The 16,531-nt window shown below is 41.0% G+C and overlaps 1 long non-coding RNA gene across 2 annotated transcripts; it reads right to left on the reverse strand.

Annotated features, from left to right (window-relative positions):
• Positions 1-555: 555 nt before the first annotated feature.
• LOC124244468 (uncharacterized) lies at positions 556-8,213 on the reverse strand. 2 transcript variants are annotated; one of them, XR_006890014.1, is made up of 4 exons: positions 7,752-8,213; positions 5,920-6,139; positions 4,635-4,688; positions 556-1,726 (listed from the first exon to the last, which is right to left on the reverse strand). It is a non-coding gene; the product is annotated as an uncharacterized LOC124244468 (long non-coding RNA). The 2 variants fall into 2 exon arrangements; XR_006890013.1 differs by having other exon boundaries at positions 4,635-6,139.
• Positions 8,214-16,531: the final 8,318 nt, after the last annotated feature.

A 16,531-nucleotide genomic window follows, 5' to 3' on the forward strand; every position in this document is an offset into this window, starting at 1 on the left:
AAAAGCATGAGTAAAGTAATAAACTGAATGAATTATACACGTATGTTTGAAAACACACACTAAAGTCCCTAACCCACATACATATGTGTATGACACAAAGGTACCACACACATACTCAGAGAAAGGGAGAGAATTGTCTTAATTCTAATTATTTTGCTGGTGCTACCTATTTGGGGATGATTTGGGACTTAAATCTCAGCTTCATTTTTCATATCTGACAAAAAGATGAGGGATGCAAATGGTGGAATGCACCTAGAATGGTGCTTGGCAGATGTTGAGCACTTAAAAAATATTTTTTTTTCTTTGAGGAAGATTAGCCCTGAGCTAACTACTGCCAGACCTCCTCTTTTTGCTGAGGAAGCCTGGCCCTGAGCTAACATCTGCTGCCAATCCTCCTCTTTGTGCTGTGGAAGACTGGCCCTGAGCTAACATCCGTGCCCATCTTCCTCTACTTTATATGTGGGACGCCTACCACAGCATGGCATGCCAAGCGGTGCCACGGCCGCACCCAGGATCCAAACCAGCAAACCCCAGGCCACCAAGAAGTAGAATGTACGAACTTAACTGCTGCGCCACCGGGCCGGCCCCTTAAAAAATATTTTGAGGACTAGCGAGTGAAAAAACAAAATGGTGCTTGTTCCATAATCCCTGACTAGAAGTCAGCGAAACATCTCAGTGTTTCCACTCCTTACGTATTTCCTAAGCCTTGTACACTGACCTTCCTGCATGACCTTCTCACTCACAGATACTAGGCCCAGCCACACAAGAGAGTTTTGGAGAAGAGGAAGGGAGCCATCTTCCCTCCCTCCCATCCCTGTCTCCGAGACAGAAGGGTCTGCGGCTTTGTTGCAGGTGAGGCATATAGGAGAAGCTCTGGAGCTGGTGGGAGTTCTACTAGGAGGCAGTGGCTCGGAAACTGGGGTATCTGTTAAAATGCCAATCCCTGGCTCCCAGCCCCCAAAGGCTCCAACCCAGTGGTTCTGGGGTGTAACTCAGGAATCTGCATAGTTAATACCACCCTGGTGACTCTGATACAGATGATAAATTGTTAGAGATACAGGCTACTAGGAAAGCATTCTGGAAGGAGAAAACTTTTCACCCCAGAGCGCCTCCAGGAAAGTACTTTTCACATCTGCTTGGGTGATGCCATCCTGGAACATCTCTTCAGGGAACATCTTTCAGGGAATGTCTTCGCAAACATTTTCTATACAAGATTTCAACTGACTTTAAAAGAGAATGCTATCACACATATTCTTTCTTTTCTGTGATGATAGGGAACACACACATACACACAATCCAGCAACCAGATTTTTCAGTTACCAAAAAATCTGAAAACTGAGGAAAGAGCCCTTGAGCACAACTTGGGAAGTCATCCACTTCTCCTAGGCAGAAGACCCACTTTTCCCTTTAGGGAAAATCCAAGGTTTGGATGTATCACAGAAACAAAAAGAAAGATAACTAGAAAATAGTAGTTGGAAATGTTGATGCTAAAGAAAAGCAAGGAGGAGGAGGAGAGGCCCTGACATCTGGAAGGAAAAGAAACCTGAAATTGCCCAGGTGACAAGGTCTCAGGGCAGAAGGGAGGGCTGAAATGGAGTTAGAGTCCATTAAAGCATTGGAATGACAAGATCCTGCAGCTTGGTAATTTAGAGACTTGTAACGTATCTGTCCACACAACAGCTAATTTCAGAGTCAATGGTGTACTCCTTGAAGACAACCTGGAAACCTGGAAAATCCAAGATAAACGGTCTGTTAGCATAAAGGATCTCAATGGTTTAAATCGTCCATCTATCATGCCTGCATGAAAGGCTTCCTCTGTAAACAGAGGAGCAAGACCACACTGCCTTGTATCAAGACCTGCTCAGCTTGTTTAAAAGGGGGCATTATTTTCCACTGGGCGTGTGGTTTCTTCACAATTTCACACATATGCACACATACACCCTGCCTATCTGTGCACACAGTAGCAAACTCTTTTGGCAGGTTCTTGAGCAATAAGGGGCTTAGCCTTTTTGTACTACTTTGGGACGCTTAAAGCTACAGACTAGATGGACACGTCTACAGTACCAACTGGTCAGACTTCCATCTCTCTCTAAGCCAGTCATCAATATCTCTTCCCTTCCCACTGCCCTTCCACCCTGTAACCATCAGTCTATTTGTTCTTGAACCTCCCTGAATAAATATATTTATTTTTTGTTTACTTGCCATCAAATAGGGTTTTAAAAACTTAAGTGGTAACTGTATCTAAGCATTTTGTGTCAATTACATAACATACGAAATTCAAATCTATTTCTCTTGACTCCCAACCACTAGGCTCATGGCAAAGGTCTTATGACTATATAATGGATATGGGGAGTTACTCATAAATGTTGGGAGGTGAGAAAGGAGAAGGGATCACATTCAGAACATGCTAGCTTATGCTGTAGTAATAAACACTATCAAAATCTCAAAGCCAAAAAAGGCATCTTTCTCACTCCACTGCATTTCCATCACAGCTTGGCTGAGGGGGGCTGCTCCATCTCTCCTTAGTCCAGGACCCAGGCTGAGGAAGTGGACACCAATTCACACATTGCCAGGCACATGGGAGAGGAGAGAAAGCTCTGCACAATCTCACACCAGCAATTACATGCTTGGTCTGGTGGTGACACACATCACTTCCACTCACATCTTATTGTCCAGAACTAGTCATATGGCCAACCACTAGTCACTCAACTACAAGGGGGCCAGGAAATGAAATCCTACCCTGTGCCTGGAAGTCAGAGAGCCAGAAAGATTTGGAGAACAGCACTAATGACCACCAAGACAGGAGGAAGGAAGGGAGAAGAACCCAGCAATTGACTGCTGTTGAGGAACACACATTGAGAAATCTTACCTGTTGTCACTGACTATACCCTAGTCCTGCCTCAACAGCATCTACCACCACCTAAAAATCCTGCAAAGCACAGGGTACACCCCCAAACATAATCTAGCCTTCATCCCAACATTTAAAGAAATAATCATTCACTTCTGTAAGACTGAGGTTTGGGCAGCAGATAGCTATTTCTGTGTAATTTCAAAAAAATTTTAAAATTATATAATTAAAACAGAAATCTTAAGTCTTCATTTGCCATGCATGAAATAGGCATTCTCATACACTACTTTTAGTAAAAAAGTTGACCCGGTCTTTCTGGAACATTATGGATTACGTGTTGAAAGAACATTTAAAAGGTTCATTACCCTCTGACCCTGTAATTCTCCATCTAGAAATTAATTCTAAGGAAATAAGCAGAAATGTAGATAAAGATTTATGGAAAAGAATATTTTCTATAGCATTATTATTAATGCTCCAAACTGGAAGTGGCACAAATGTCCAATAAAAGAGGATTGGTTAGATAAATTGTGCTACATCCACATGCTGGAATATTGTGTAGCTACTAGATGCAATGGCTCAGCAGGCTGGTGTGTTAATACAATGGACTATTATACTGACATTAGGAATCACAATTATGAGGGTTATCTAGGAATATAGAAATAACTACATGAAGTAACAATAACAGGATAAAATAGAACTCTTCATAATACACACGTTAAAATTATATATGAATTAAATCAGGCCTATGTTAAATTCAGAAGGGACAGGGGCAAACACGTGATGCTTCAGGGGCTTGAGTTTTCCTGGTGATTTCAAATTTGTGTCCAGATGTTTTGTTCAACTCTCATTTAGTTGATGAACAGAGAAAACAAGGAGAAGGAGGAGAAAGGGAGAGAGAGGAGACAAAAAGGGAAAGGAAGAAGTAAAAAAGGAGAGAAAGTAGAAAGGAGAACAGATGGAGAGGAAGATGATTTGGAAAGCTCACTGCAGTTACTACCATGGCATCCTGGGCAAAATCGTGAGTAGTCTCCTCCTCTGTGAGCTACGCAAGTACAATGGGATTTTAGTCCACCAAAAAGTACGAATTTTTGTTGTTCATTAAATACATGGAAGGTACAGAAAAGATCTTCAATACCTCTACATCACACTCACAGACATTTGTCACTTAGGAGGAGTTTGAGCATCAAAGCAGTGTGATCCCTTGGAAGGTTCACCAACTACCCAGTGAACTGGCTGGGTGTTTCTGGGGTATGTGGTGTTTGATCTGGCCAATTCCCAGCTGTTAGTCTCAACAAGCAAGGCTGAGTGACAAGTCTGGATCTGGGCTTAGTCAAACTTTTTGTGTGCCATCTTTGAGGATGAAACAGAGGACCTAGAAGCTAGTATTAGAATACGTTTCCAAACATGCAAGAAACAAGCGTAACTCAGTAGGCTACCAACAATGAAATAACAACACACATGGATGCAATTAAAGACTGACAATATCAAGTGTTGGTGAGGATGTGGAGTAACTGGAACTCTCACACATTGCTGGTGAAAGTGTAAAATGGTACAACCACTTTGGAAAACTCATTGGCTGCTTTTAATGTAATTCCACTCTTAGGTATATACTTAGAAGTAAATGCAAATGCCCACAAAAAGACCTGTTCTAGAATGTTCATGGTGACATTAATCATAAGGGCTCACATTTCTTCCATCTGTCTCCTTTCTCTGGAATGACTGACTGCCCAGGACATGGTTTTCTCATGGCAGAGTGGAGGAGCACAAGAGAATAGAGGAAACTTACCATGCTTCTTGAAGTCCCACTCTGAACTGGCATATGGTCACTTCCGTCTTCTTTCTGTTGGCCAAAGCAAGAAACATCACAAAGCAATTATTGAGTGTTTACTACAGGCCTGCCTCTTCTCATGCATTCTAATCTTCACAACAATGCAGGGATGTGGGTACAATTATTATCCCCTTTTAGAGATGAGAAAACTGAAGCTTAGGGAAGTTAAGCAATTTTTCCAAGGTCACAGGCTAGTAAATGGCAAGAATTTGAGTGCAGAATCATACTCCAGAGTCCCCCACACTGAACCAGGAGATAGAAGATCCTAAATAGCTTATACCCTACTTGCACAGTTATCACAAAAGCCTGTGAAATGAGTTGGGGCATAAATTTTTAAGTCGCTTGAAAAAGTCACTTAACCTATCTGGCTTTCGATTTCTTCTTGTGTAAAATGAGAGCTATACTGGATCTCTAAGCTCATTCCAGGTATAAATTCAATGCCAAGATTCTGTGAACTCAGTGGAACATTTACCATTAATCTGACAACAACTGTAAATAAATAATTTGCTAATCACTAAAAGCATGCCTGCAAATTATCCCTGATTTTCGTATGAGGAACCATATTCTTGGAGATCACAGTGAGATGATGAAATCGCTTTATGTAGAACAGATACCAATTTAATTCCCTTTTTTTAAAATACTGAATTTTGCTTTCTGGTTGATCCTAAAAGCACTAGGAAAACGTGACTCATTGTAAAATCAGATAAATTCCTCTATTAACGGAGGATTTTGCTTCAATTTTTAACTGCAAATTTCAGTTCCCATGGAAGCAGCGTTAGGCTGCTGGCACATGGGTCTTATCTTCTGCATTCTGCACCTTCTCCACAGGGAAAAAGGCAGAACGAGGTAGATACCCAGGGGAGAGCGGCCTCTTGATGTTCACTCAGGCAAATCCCCTTCCAATAAGAGCAAGAGTAAGGGCTGAAATTGCCTCTTGTCTATTGTGACTTAAAATAACCTCCTAACATTTTCTGAGGAATTTTTAAAAGAATTCTTCTCTGGTGTCCCCAAATTGACTTACAGACTTAGAAAACAGAGACAATTATACCTATTTACATCTCCATGATCACTTGGTAATATACTGTTTTGTAAAACAGGATGGATGGATGGATGGATGGATGGATGGATGGATGAACAGACAAATGGATGGATAGATAGACAGGGAAACACAAACACCGTACCTCTGTTAGGAATGCTCTTTCCATCCCACTCTACCTCTTTCACCTAATTAACTCCTACTCACAAATCGGTTCTCAGCTCAAGCATTGCTTCCTCAAAGAAGCTTTCCCTGATCCCCAGTCAAGGTCGGGCTCTTTCATCATGTCCTTTTGTAGTGCAGCATTCCTTTCTTCAGAGCACTAATCTGTGTGTAGTTATGCATTCATCAGTATCATCAGCTAGACTTTAATGTTGATCTTCTCATCTACGCCGTAAATTCCATGAGACCAGGGAGTGTGTGTGAGCTAAAAAAAACAACGAACAAACAAATAGACAAATGGATAGGTGAATGTATGGACAGCAGGCTATGAGCTTGGAACTTGATTATAAAGACCTTTCTACTATAATCATAGAATTGTAGTATTTATGAAAGGAAAGGAACTTTAAGGTCAAATGATACTCATAGAATGAAAGAATCTTAGAGTTTTATAGTTTTGAGGAACCTTTGGTTGAACCTCCCACACAAAGTAGGAATCTCTGCATTGTCATGAGATTTGACCTGTATGTACAGAGTTTATAACTTCTGTAAGACTCTCTTTTTGAAGTAGGCATTTAATCCCTGGGAAATGTCATTTGCTCTGGTACCCTGAAATCCTATTTGATTTAGTTCACATAAGTGACAATTTTATGCTAAAGGATTATTTTACTCATGATTTTTCAATCAAGTTATAGGTCTACCTAGCTCAATGCAATGTAATAGGTGGTGTGTGTGTGACACACACACATGTATATAAATTATGTGGAAATCTGATTTTCATCAATGAAATCATTTAAAGTGCACCAAAGTATTTTCTTATATAAAATAAAGACTATTTTAGACTTTAGAATCTTTGACTCATAATTTGTACTTTTAGAGTCTAGATTTTTAATCTGAATTTTCTGAAAATGAGACCCACATACAAAGGTACCTTTAGTACTGGGTTTTACAATGAAGAGATTCCTCAGAAAAAAAGACTGTGGGGCATTTCCTAACAGCACATGCGCATTAAATTGGTTCTGTCTAGTACATTCCAGAAGCCATATGGAGATGACCTTCAGGTTTCTCCCTTTTTCTGCTTCATTCTCAGGTTAGTGCAGGGTAATGCAGAGATTCTGTCTTCATGCAGTCTCCACTCATAGTCTGACCACGCCAGCTAACTACAATGGTCTTTGTCTGTATGTACCTGTGAGGATAGCTTGTATGGCACCTGGAGGATTCATCTCTGAGTGCTCTTAGGGAATTAACTCACCAGCTAGTCCCCCAACCTGATGCCAGTCACACAATTTATAACAGGAAAGAAAAATAATGTGGCAGACATCATTAGTTGCTCCCTCGTCTTCCTTCCTTGCTTCCTGACTGTCCAGGCAGCATTGTGCCCAATTCCAGAAGGTGATTCATGCTGGTCTATAAGCCAAGCACACCAATCCTCTTCCCCTTTGCCAGTGTTGGGCTAGGATGGGCATGTGAACCAGTTCTGATCAATGAGATGTGAAGGGAATGCTGCTGGGGGAGTGCTAGGAAAGATTTTCCTCCTTGACAAAATAAGAGAGAGCTGGAAGGAGATGCCTTTTCTCTCTATTCCCTGTCCCCTTCTTCTCTGGGATGCGGTCATGTAAGAACACGACTTTTGGAGTTACGACATCCATCTTGCACTGTGAAAGGAGGGAGCACCAGCACAAGGATACTAGCAGAATGTAGAGAGAAAATACCAGGTCTTGAACCACATCCTTGAGCCACTGCACCAATTCTGGGAATTTGTAAATCTACGTAAGTAACCAATAAGTGTCTTTACGGCTTAAGCCTCTGTTAATCCAGTTCTCCGCTACTTCTAATCAAACACATTCCCAACGCAAATAATAAGATAGTCAATATCTTACATCAGCATGGCACTTCACATTCTTCAAATACTTTCACATCCACTACCTCACTTAGTCCTGCCAACAATCCTGGGAAGAAACGGTACAACTACTTTTATCCCTCATTTTACAAATATAGAAATTAAGATTTAAAACGATTTAGCGTTGTGTAAAACACCAAAAAGAACCAGGACTAAAAGTGATTGGAGACTCTTTGCTTTAGCCCAAGAGTTGGCAAAGTATGGTCCACGGGCCAAATGTATGGCCAGCAAACTAAGAATATTTTTTGCATTTTAAGTGGCTGAAAAAAATCGAAAGGATAATAATATTTCCTGATGTGAAAATTACATGGAATTCAAATTTTACTGTCCATAAGTAAAGTGTTGGAATACAGCCATGCTCATTCATTTATATATTGTCTAAAACTACTTTAGCACTACAATCGCAGAGTTGAGTCGTTATGATGGACTGTGTGGCCCACAAAGCCTAAAATATTGACTACTTGGCCCTTATAGAAAAAGTTTGCTGACCCCTATGTTAGTTCTATCATGCCTGCTCCAAAAAACTCATGTTCCAATAAAAACCACATACAGCGGTTAGGACACCATATTTTACACCCTAGCATAGTGATCTGAGGTTTGGTTTGCTGTTTGTCATTTTTTTTCATCATCTGAATATAACCTACTGACAGCTTCATAATCCCCAGACTACCCAGATAGGAACAGGAAAATGTCTTGACTAACTGCTAATTAATCCGTCTGGCTTAAATTCTCCCCTCAGTAAACACTAGAACACATCTGTTTGAAACGATGTTTTCATGAAACAGTCCCTCAATAGTAAAAAAAAAAAAAAAATTAACGTCCCAGGCATGCCACACAACAGTTTTTCTTCTCTGAGAGTAGCCATCACACAAATATAAGTGAATCCTGCTAAATCTGGTGTAAAACGTACAGAAGACTTCCTCTACAGAGATATTATGGACAATCATATTATGCAAACCAAGATTATGCAAACCGTAAAAAGCAGATATAAAACAACTACCTCAATTTATTTCTTAAATGTTTTCCTGCTTTGATCTTTGTAATATAATATTTAATGAATAATATATTTCACCAGATGAGAAAATATACATGCAAACATTTAATACGGTACCTAGTACATATTTTGCACTTATTAAAAATTATTGAACCTCAGGCCAGCCCCCTTGGCCTAGTGGTTAACTTCAGTGTGCTCCACTTTAGCAGCCTGTGTTCGGTTCCTGGGCGTGGACCCACACCACGCGTCTGTTAGTGGCCATGCTGTGGTGGCAGCTCACATATAAAAAGAGGAAGATTGGCAGCAGATGTTAGCTCAGGGCGAATCTCCTTCAACAAAGAAAAAAAAAATTAGTTGAACTTGAAATCTCATGAATCATGAGGCAGAATATTTTTAAACCACTTAATTTTTTAAAATAGAAAAAAAAAATTTGCATCTTTAGCACAAACGTACCAGGAGTTGGCAGTCTACTAAAATTCATCTGAAAATAAATTTTTTCTCATTTTTGTGGCTTTGGTTTAAACCACCTCATAGAACCTCCAAAACGCCTTGAAAGCTACAATGCCAGCTGGATTCCAGCCAACACAGTTATGCCAACATGGTTTTGCCACAGTTTATAAGTCTTTGCATTGTCATAGAGCAGAAGAAACATGCTGGCCTGTAAAGACTCCTTTAAGAGTTTTAAATACTAAAATTATACTCACCCCACTATCATCATCAAATAGAAGCACGGGTTCTCCACGATAAAAGATTATTTTTAGGGCTTCAGAACTCCTGGCTCCCTGTCACCCAGAAAACTCAATGTTTTGAGTTTATCTGCTCCCTCTGCTGCCTGGTTCCGTGGTAATTACCAGGCTCCTGGAGCTGGCTGACATCACATGTGATGAAGTATATGAGCAAAGAAGTAAACACAAACAGCTGCGTTAATTCCAGCAGGGTTCAAACCTTAAACAAGCCAAGGGAATGTTGCTTAATCAAAAAAGAACAAACTCAGAGGGAACAGCTCTCACAACATTCTAGCAAAGAACCCACAGGCTACATCCAATGGGCCCAAATATGCAAAAGAAAAGGGATTGTAAAATGGGCAGACTTTTACAATATAATGGTGGAAAACATTCTTTCTTTCCTAGACAAAAGCTTTATCTTAATGATTGCACAATCTCTGAAGAAGTCATAAGAATCTAGTAATTGTGTTACCAGGAAAAGTGGATGGCTTGAAGACAGCATGAGAGAGAATCACTTATCACTGAAAATACTTTTGCATCTTTTGAAAGGTGTAAGATGTACATGTATAACTTACTCAAGTAATTGCACTATTTTTTTAAGATTACATACGACACACCAAAGACGTCACGAATAGAACAAAGTCACTAAAAGCAACAATGCAAGTTATGATTTCTAACGAAATTCTTCACTTTCCTTCACCTAACAAATACCATTTATATGTTAGTGCTAAGGACGTAAAAATAAAAGTGGCTCCTGTCCTTGCAGAACATTTAGCCTAATGGTGGATATGCAGACAAGCAATTGCATACAATGAGTACAAAGTATAGTAGGAACAGAGGAAGGATGCCCAGTAATCACTGGGACACATATTCCCACATGTGTGTTACAGCCTCCTAGCTGTCACCTGGAGACACACTTGTTCTTGTTCTTGTTCAACATTGGGAGTTCCTCTTCTGGAAGGAAGCTGTATCAGTTATCCATTGCCATAATAATGCTATGTAACAACCACAAAATCCCTGTAGCCCACAACAAGTATTTATTGCTTATCCATCAGGAGTGGTCAGACAGGCAGCTCTGCCAATCTTTACAAGGCTTACCTATATGTCTGGTCAGGGGAGTCAGCTGGCTTTCAGCCAATGTAAGCTGACCTTGGCTGTGATGAACAGAGCAAGACTACTCTGTTCCACATGTCACTCATCCTTCTTCAGGCTGACCCAAGCACGTTCTTATGGTAATGGCAGAGGTTTGAGAGAGTAAGTGGAAACATGTTAGCCTTTTGGGTCCTAGGTTCAAAAGTGGAATATCCTCACCACCATTGCCTTCTGCTGGCCAAAACAAGTCAGAATGCCAGTTCAGATTTAAGGGATGGGGAAATGGACACCACCGTTTTAGTAAGAGGATCTGAAAAGTCATATGGCAAGGAACACGGATACAGAGAAGGGTGAAGATTGCAACCTACCACCAAGCCATAGCAAAAAACCAGTCTCTGAATTACCTTCTCTTGCTTTTAACCCACCTCTTTCCCTAGAATTTATTTCAGATGATTTGGTCTTTGCCCAAAATTAAACCCACCTTCAAAATCCAGATAAGTGCCACCACCGAATATAGGAATGCTACCTCACGCCTTTTTGTGTCTCTTGACAACCGCCAACACAAGGCCTCATGAAGAGAGATGCCTAAATGATATTTGTTGGATAAATGAACAAATACATTCACATCATAAAAGTGTTTTGAGCAATAACTGCATATTAAGATATACAGATAGTCTGCTTGGTGACCATCCTGAAATGGATGCCACATTCTAATAGTAAGTGCTCCTGTGTTTGTATAAAAAATTGACCCTTTAGGTCATATTCATACTATTATTTACAAAGCAGATACTTTATTACATTTACCTTACTTTTGCCTTTTGTTTTGTACTCAGATCTCTAAAAACTACTTCCCAATCTCTCACCTGTTATTTTTCAAATAGTGAAGTCCTTCTACAAATATGTTATCCCCAACCTCAGGTTGGGTGTATTATGGACTGATATTTCATTGGCTAGAGAATGACTATGGAAGGGGTAACAATGACCTACCTTACAGGATTGTTCTGGGGAAAGTTGCATGACAGATTCCTCAAAGAACGGTCTGCAAATGCGCTTTTTGAAATATTAATTCTTTACATTTCTAGAGCTGACTTTCTCTTAAAGAACTCCAAGCACTTCACATATGGTCTTCCAGATCCTCTGAGAGTATAAATTACGCCCCAGGAGTAAGTGAATTGCTTGGAGGGAGGCATTAACTCCTTCAGGTCACTGGGGTTCCACTTAGAGCACTGTAGGAGGGCAGTAATTTACCAAATAGTACCCCAGTGGCCAGAAAGTATATGTGCAATATAAATTATTCCCAGGGAGTAGTTTATGAACTCAGAAAATCTGGTTTATTGTCTTGTCTATTCACACAGTATCCCAGTGAGGGAGAGAAGGAGAAAGAAGAGAAAAATAGGTGAGGCCGGGGATGCTAGAAGTTTCCTAAGCTCCCACAGCTTGTCAGGGGCAGAGCTCCAACTTGATCAGAATTGTCTGATCCTCAGCATGACTTCCTCCTATTAGTGGCTTTAGGATTTGGGGCTCTCAACTTGAGGTTTCTGCTAATCGGGGCAGGGACTGGGGTGAGGCGAGTGAGGTGCCTGTGACACAACATTAGAAGCCTCCGCCGCCTCACCCAGCTGCTAATTCAATGAGGGATATTTGGGGAGTTGCTTGAAACATCTAAGGAACCACAAAATTCACTTATATTTACTGTTTCCTTCTATAAAACCCATAAATATTGATGAGGATTCATTAGCTGATTAATTCATTTTCCCACACAGCGGAAAAGTGGAGAAGGCAATGGCGGAGGGGATATAATGGCAGAGAAGAGAGGCTGTCTTATTGTTTTGTTGCCAGAGTTGCAAATGGTCAAATAGTTCATCTATTTTAGGCAAGAGAAGAGTCTAGACTGAAGTCAGTATTATGCGATTAGTACATGGCAAAGAGGTCCCTTGGAATATTTTGGCTTGAGGTCCAAATGCTGAGTCCTTGTCTCAGAGTCAACTATCCTCTATGGCAGTGTCTTTAACTATCGCTTATGATTTCAATTCTTTAAAAGGTTCTAAAATTTCTTCAGTAGGCACCAGGTGGTCCACAAAAGAATGAGGATACAGGTATCTTGATTTGCCACTCAAATCTCTCTCTCAACATCTCCGTGCCTTTGTGATAAGGTTCTGTGTATCTGCTGTCTAAAAACCAATCACAGAAATATAATGGCCTTTTAAGAAGGAAAAAAAAATCTATTTAGTGCTCTGCTTTGCCTGGGAGCTCTGCTATACTCTAAAAGGCAGCAATTGACTTCTTTTCAAATTTCTGTTCCCCATTCAGCCTGACATCAAACTCTGCCACCAATACAGATTCCAAATGATTTCTCCGTATTTTGACTCATATCTTGTTTCAACAAAATATACTAAATCACAATATGAAAGAAAGATGACACAACACATCCTCCATGTGCGCCCCTGTTCCCACTGCGCACGCGCACATGCATAGAGCAACGAAGTACTGACTTGATCCCATGCTTTCTCAGATAGTAGGGGTGTGTCCCTCACTCAAAGGGTGACCTCGGATAAGTCACTTAACCACTCTCTGCCTCAGTGTTCTCTCCTGGTAAAATGAGGAGATAAGACGAGAAGTATCAGGTCCCTTCTGGCTCTAGAATTTCATAATTCTAAAGCTCCCACATCTCCTCAAAGTTACAATTTTAACTTAAGCTGGAGACCACAAACCACAGCCCTCTGCCCAAATCCTGTCCACTGCACGCTTTTGTTTGGTCCACAAGCTAAGAATGGTTTTTACATTTTTAAACGGTTGGGAAAACACCAAAAGAAGAGTATTTCGTGACACATGAAAATTATGTAAAATTCAAATCTCACTCTGTCCATAAATAAAGTTTCATGGGAACACAGCCGTGCCCAGTTACGTATTATCAATGGCTGCTTTTGCAATACAGGGTAGAGGTGAGTGGTTTCAATAGAGATTGTATGGCCTGCAAAGCCTAAATACTTACTATCTTTACAGAAAATGCTTGCCCTTTACAGAAAAAGTTTGCCAAGCCCAGAGCTAAGCCATTACACCACATGCATAGTAACAAAGTCTGCCATAACCCTCTTACCTGATTGAAGTTTATTTCTGGAGAAGACGAGTCTCATAAAGCAACCTCAAGAACCAAAACCAGAATTAATAGATAATGGGACAATCTGATCCTTATATAAGAACTGCTGGAAATTACTGATAAATCTACCTTGTCAATGTCATAATTGATTTCTTATGAGAAACTATTTGCTCCAAAGAATTTGTCCCTTACTACTACTTTGCTAAGAGGCCATTACAGTCCATTTTCCCCCTTTTGTTTTTTTTTTCTTTTCTCTTTTTTTAAGTGATTTGAAGGACAGTGAATTTATCTTTTCTTTATGAGTAATAGTATCATTGGTGAAAATGACTGCTAAAGAGCCAGCAAGCATGAAACAAATCCCTGCCCAATAAAGTGGTGACTTTGAAAAGGAAATTGCCCTGCTCAAGTGATGGATTCTGTTTCAGCCATCATGACCTGCTATGAGGGAGTCCAGGGACCCAGGGCCTGGCCCTTCTAGGCAAAGCAGCTGCAAAGCCCCACTGGGAGCTCACCGAGGACTCTGTGAATGGCCAAAGGCTGACCCTCTGCCCCAGCGCCCCACAGGTTGTAGTCTCCAGAGACTCTTTCCACCTAGCCTGGAATGCCCCTCCCCACCCCCTCCTCCCTGCTCACCTACCCCAATCAAGGCCTACTTTGAGTTCCAAATACAGTAATACTCCAGGCCCATAGCCTGAGGATACCTTGTATGATTTTTTACCATTTTATGTTTGTGTTTTCTCTGCAAGCACTGTCAGCACCCATCATTTCAACATCTTTCAGTTAGAGCTCCACAACAAATTCTGATACTGATGATGGTAATGGTGAAATGAGAAATTAGCACAGTTTTGAACCTTTTTTCTCAAAGAGGAGATGAGATGCTCGAACAAGACTTGCTTCTCTCTTTCTGATTCTCAGGCAAGGTTTTCCAGATGAAAGGCTGAGATCTAGGGACAGGGTGAGACTTCTTAGCAGTCTGTCGTTACTTTATCAGGGGATGAGCTAACGATTCAGAGCAAAAGTGGCTCTCTTCTGGACTGTAAATTGTTCTCTTCTGGACTTTGCTGAGGAATAGCTTCAAATCAAACATCTCTTTGTTTCTTCGAGAAAGAAGATGGAGTCACAGAGCTATGGGGGTCCCTACTTTCAGCATTTGGGGGCTTTGTGACATCAGGCCATTCCCTGTGCCCAAGACATCAAATGAGTACTTTCTGGCAGTCGCTTTGGGAGAAACTTTGTTTTTCTTTGTCTGTAAAGGTGAGTCTGAGGAAATTTCTGTCAATATCAATTACAGTACATTTAAATGTTGGGCTTTGCAGTAGAGGACTGAAATTTTTAGAGCTTTTCACCTTTTCTGCTGTCATCTGAATGTTGTAATCATGCAAATAAATGTTTTTTCAGAACTAGAAGTATTTGCTTTAACTCTAAATTAAATTTTACATCTTCCTTTATATTAGCATTTCAAGATAATTAGTAGTATTTCAAAAATATTTAATATTTTGGAAGAGTCTTAGTCCTAGAATCTATCAAAATAAGTGAGTCTCTTAGTTTTGCTCTCAAAAAGAACCATAAAATGCTTGTAATCATTGAAAAAAATAAAGATAATTGATATCTCAACGCAGGCTGCACTTAGAATGACCTGAGGAATATTTAAAAAATACCAACTCCTGGGCTCCACCACCCAAAAGATCCTCATTTAATTGCCCCGGAATAGGGTCTAGGCATGAGTATGTTTATGTTATCTCCCCAGGGCTGCACTGGCCATGTGAAGATCAGACAGGAGCACCTCATCCATCACTTTGTACCACTATTACTTGTGAGCATGGCTCCTTTTCCTTATAGATGGTAAGCTAATGGAGTTGTATCTTATTCATCCTTGAGGCTTCCCGAAGACAGAGGTTTGTTAAACTCCAAGTGCCTGCCGTAAACATAGCTCCTTCTGGGGGCGCAAATACTGTGGAGGGAAGACGAGGAGGAACTCTACAAAGTTTCTTAAGCAAAGGCGGCCAGGCTCTGTATCATGCAACCCAACAACGTGGACATGGGTGACGAGCCCAGGAGTAAGCACCTGACCAAGGTCTGCCCAGCGGCAGGGTGTCCGGTAACCCAAAAGGAGGCCTGACGCAAAAGTTCAGTCCAACTCTAGCACCTGGTTAGTGCCCAGTGGGGCCAATTAGATCCTTTCACTAAAGGAGTTTAAATGTGAGATCAACAGAGAGCTGAGCAGTTGGTAGCTGAAGCAGAAGCCAAGAGACACCGGAGAAAAACAGCGAGAGAGGAGCTGAATCACCTTGGCGGCTAAGCCTGTTAGTAGGGATCGCAGATGCCTGCTGCTCAGGGGGCAGCGAGATAACCCAGTCACAGAGCCGTATCCTGAATGACCTTCCAGTTCCTGAACTTCAATCCAGTTTTCGTGAGGCCTGGCTGGGTGGCCTTTCCGGAAGGCTTTTCGGAGACACGTGGCTGAGTGGTGGAGATTCCGGTCAGCACTCCTTCCACAGTAAATTCCCATTACTTAGGGTAAACTCAGTGGCGCCTGTTCTTTGCAACCCCAAAAAGCCCAGTCAGCCCAATTCCCAGGGTCTAGAACTTTGCCTGGCACACAGCAAGTGCTAAATCATTGCAGGTGCTTGGATGGCATGACCATGCCCTGTGAAAAGCCTTCTCAAAATGAAGAAATCAGTCACGGTAAGAACACTGACTGGGGTCGCCTTCAGATTCCAAAAACAATGCTAAACTAGAATAAATATATTAAGGTTATTCCACCCTCCCATTTCCAAATCCATCTACATTTCCACCATAAATCTATCAAAGGAAATGTCACATTCTGCAGAACTACAGTGAGCATCCTAATT

Source organism: Equus quagga, chromosome 9, assembly GCF_021613505.1.
Source record: "Equus quagga isolate Etosha38 chromosome 9, UCLA_HA_Equagga_1.0, whole genome shotgun sequence".
NCBI classification, from domain to species: Eukaryota; Metazoa; Chordata; class Mammalia; order Perissodactyla; family Equidae; genus Equus; species Equus quagga.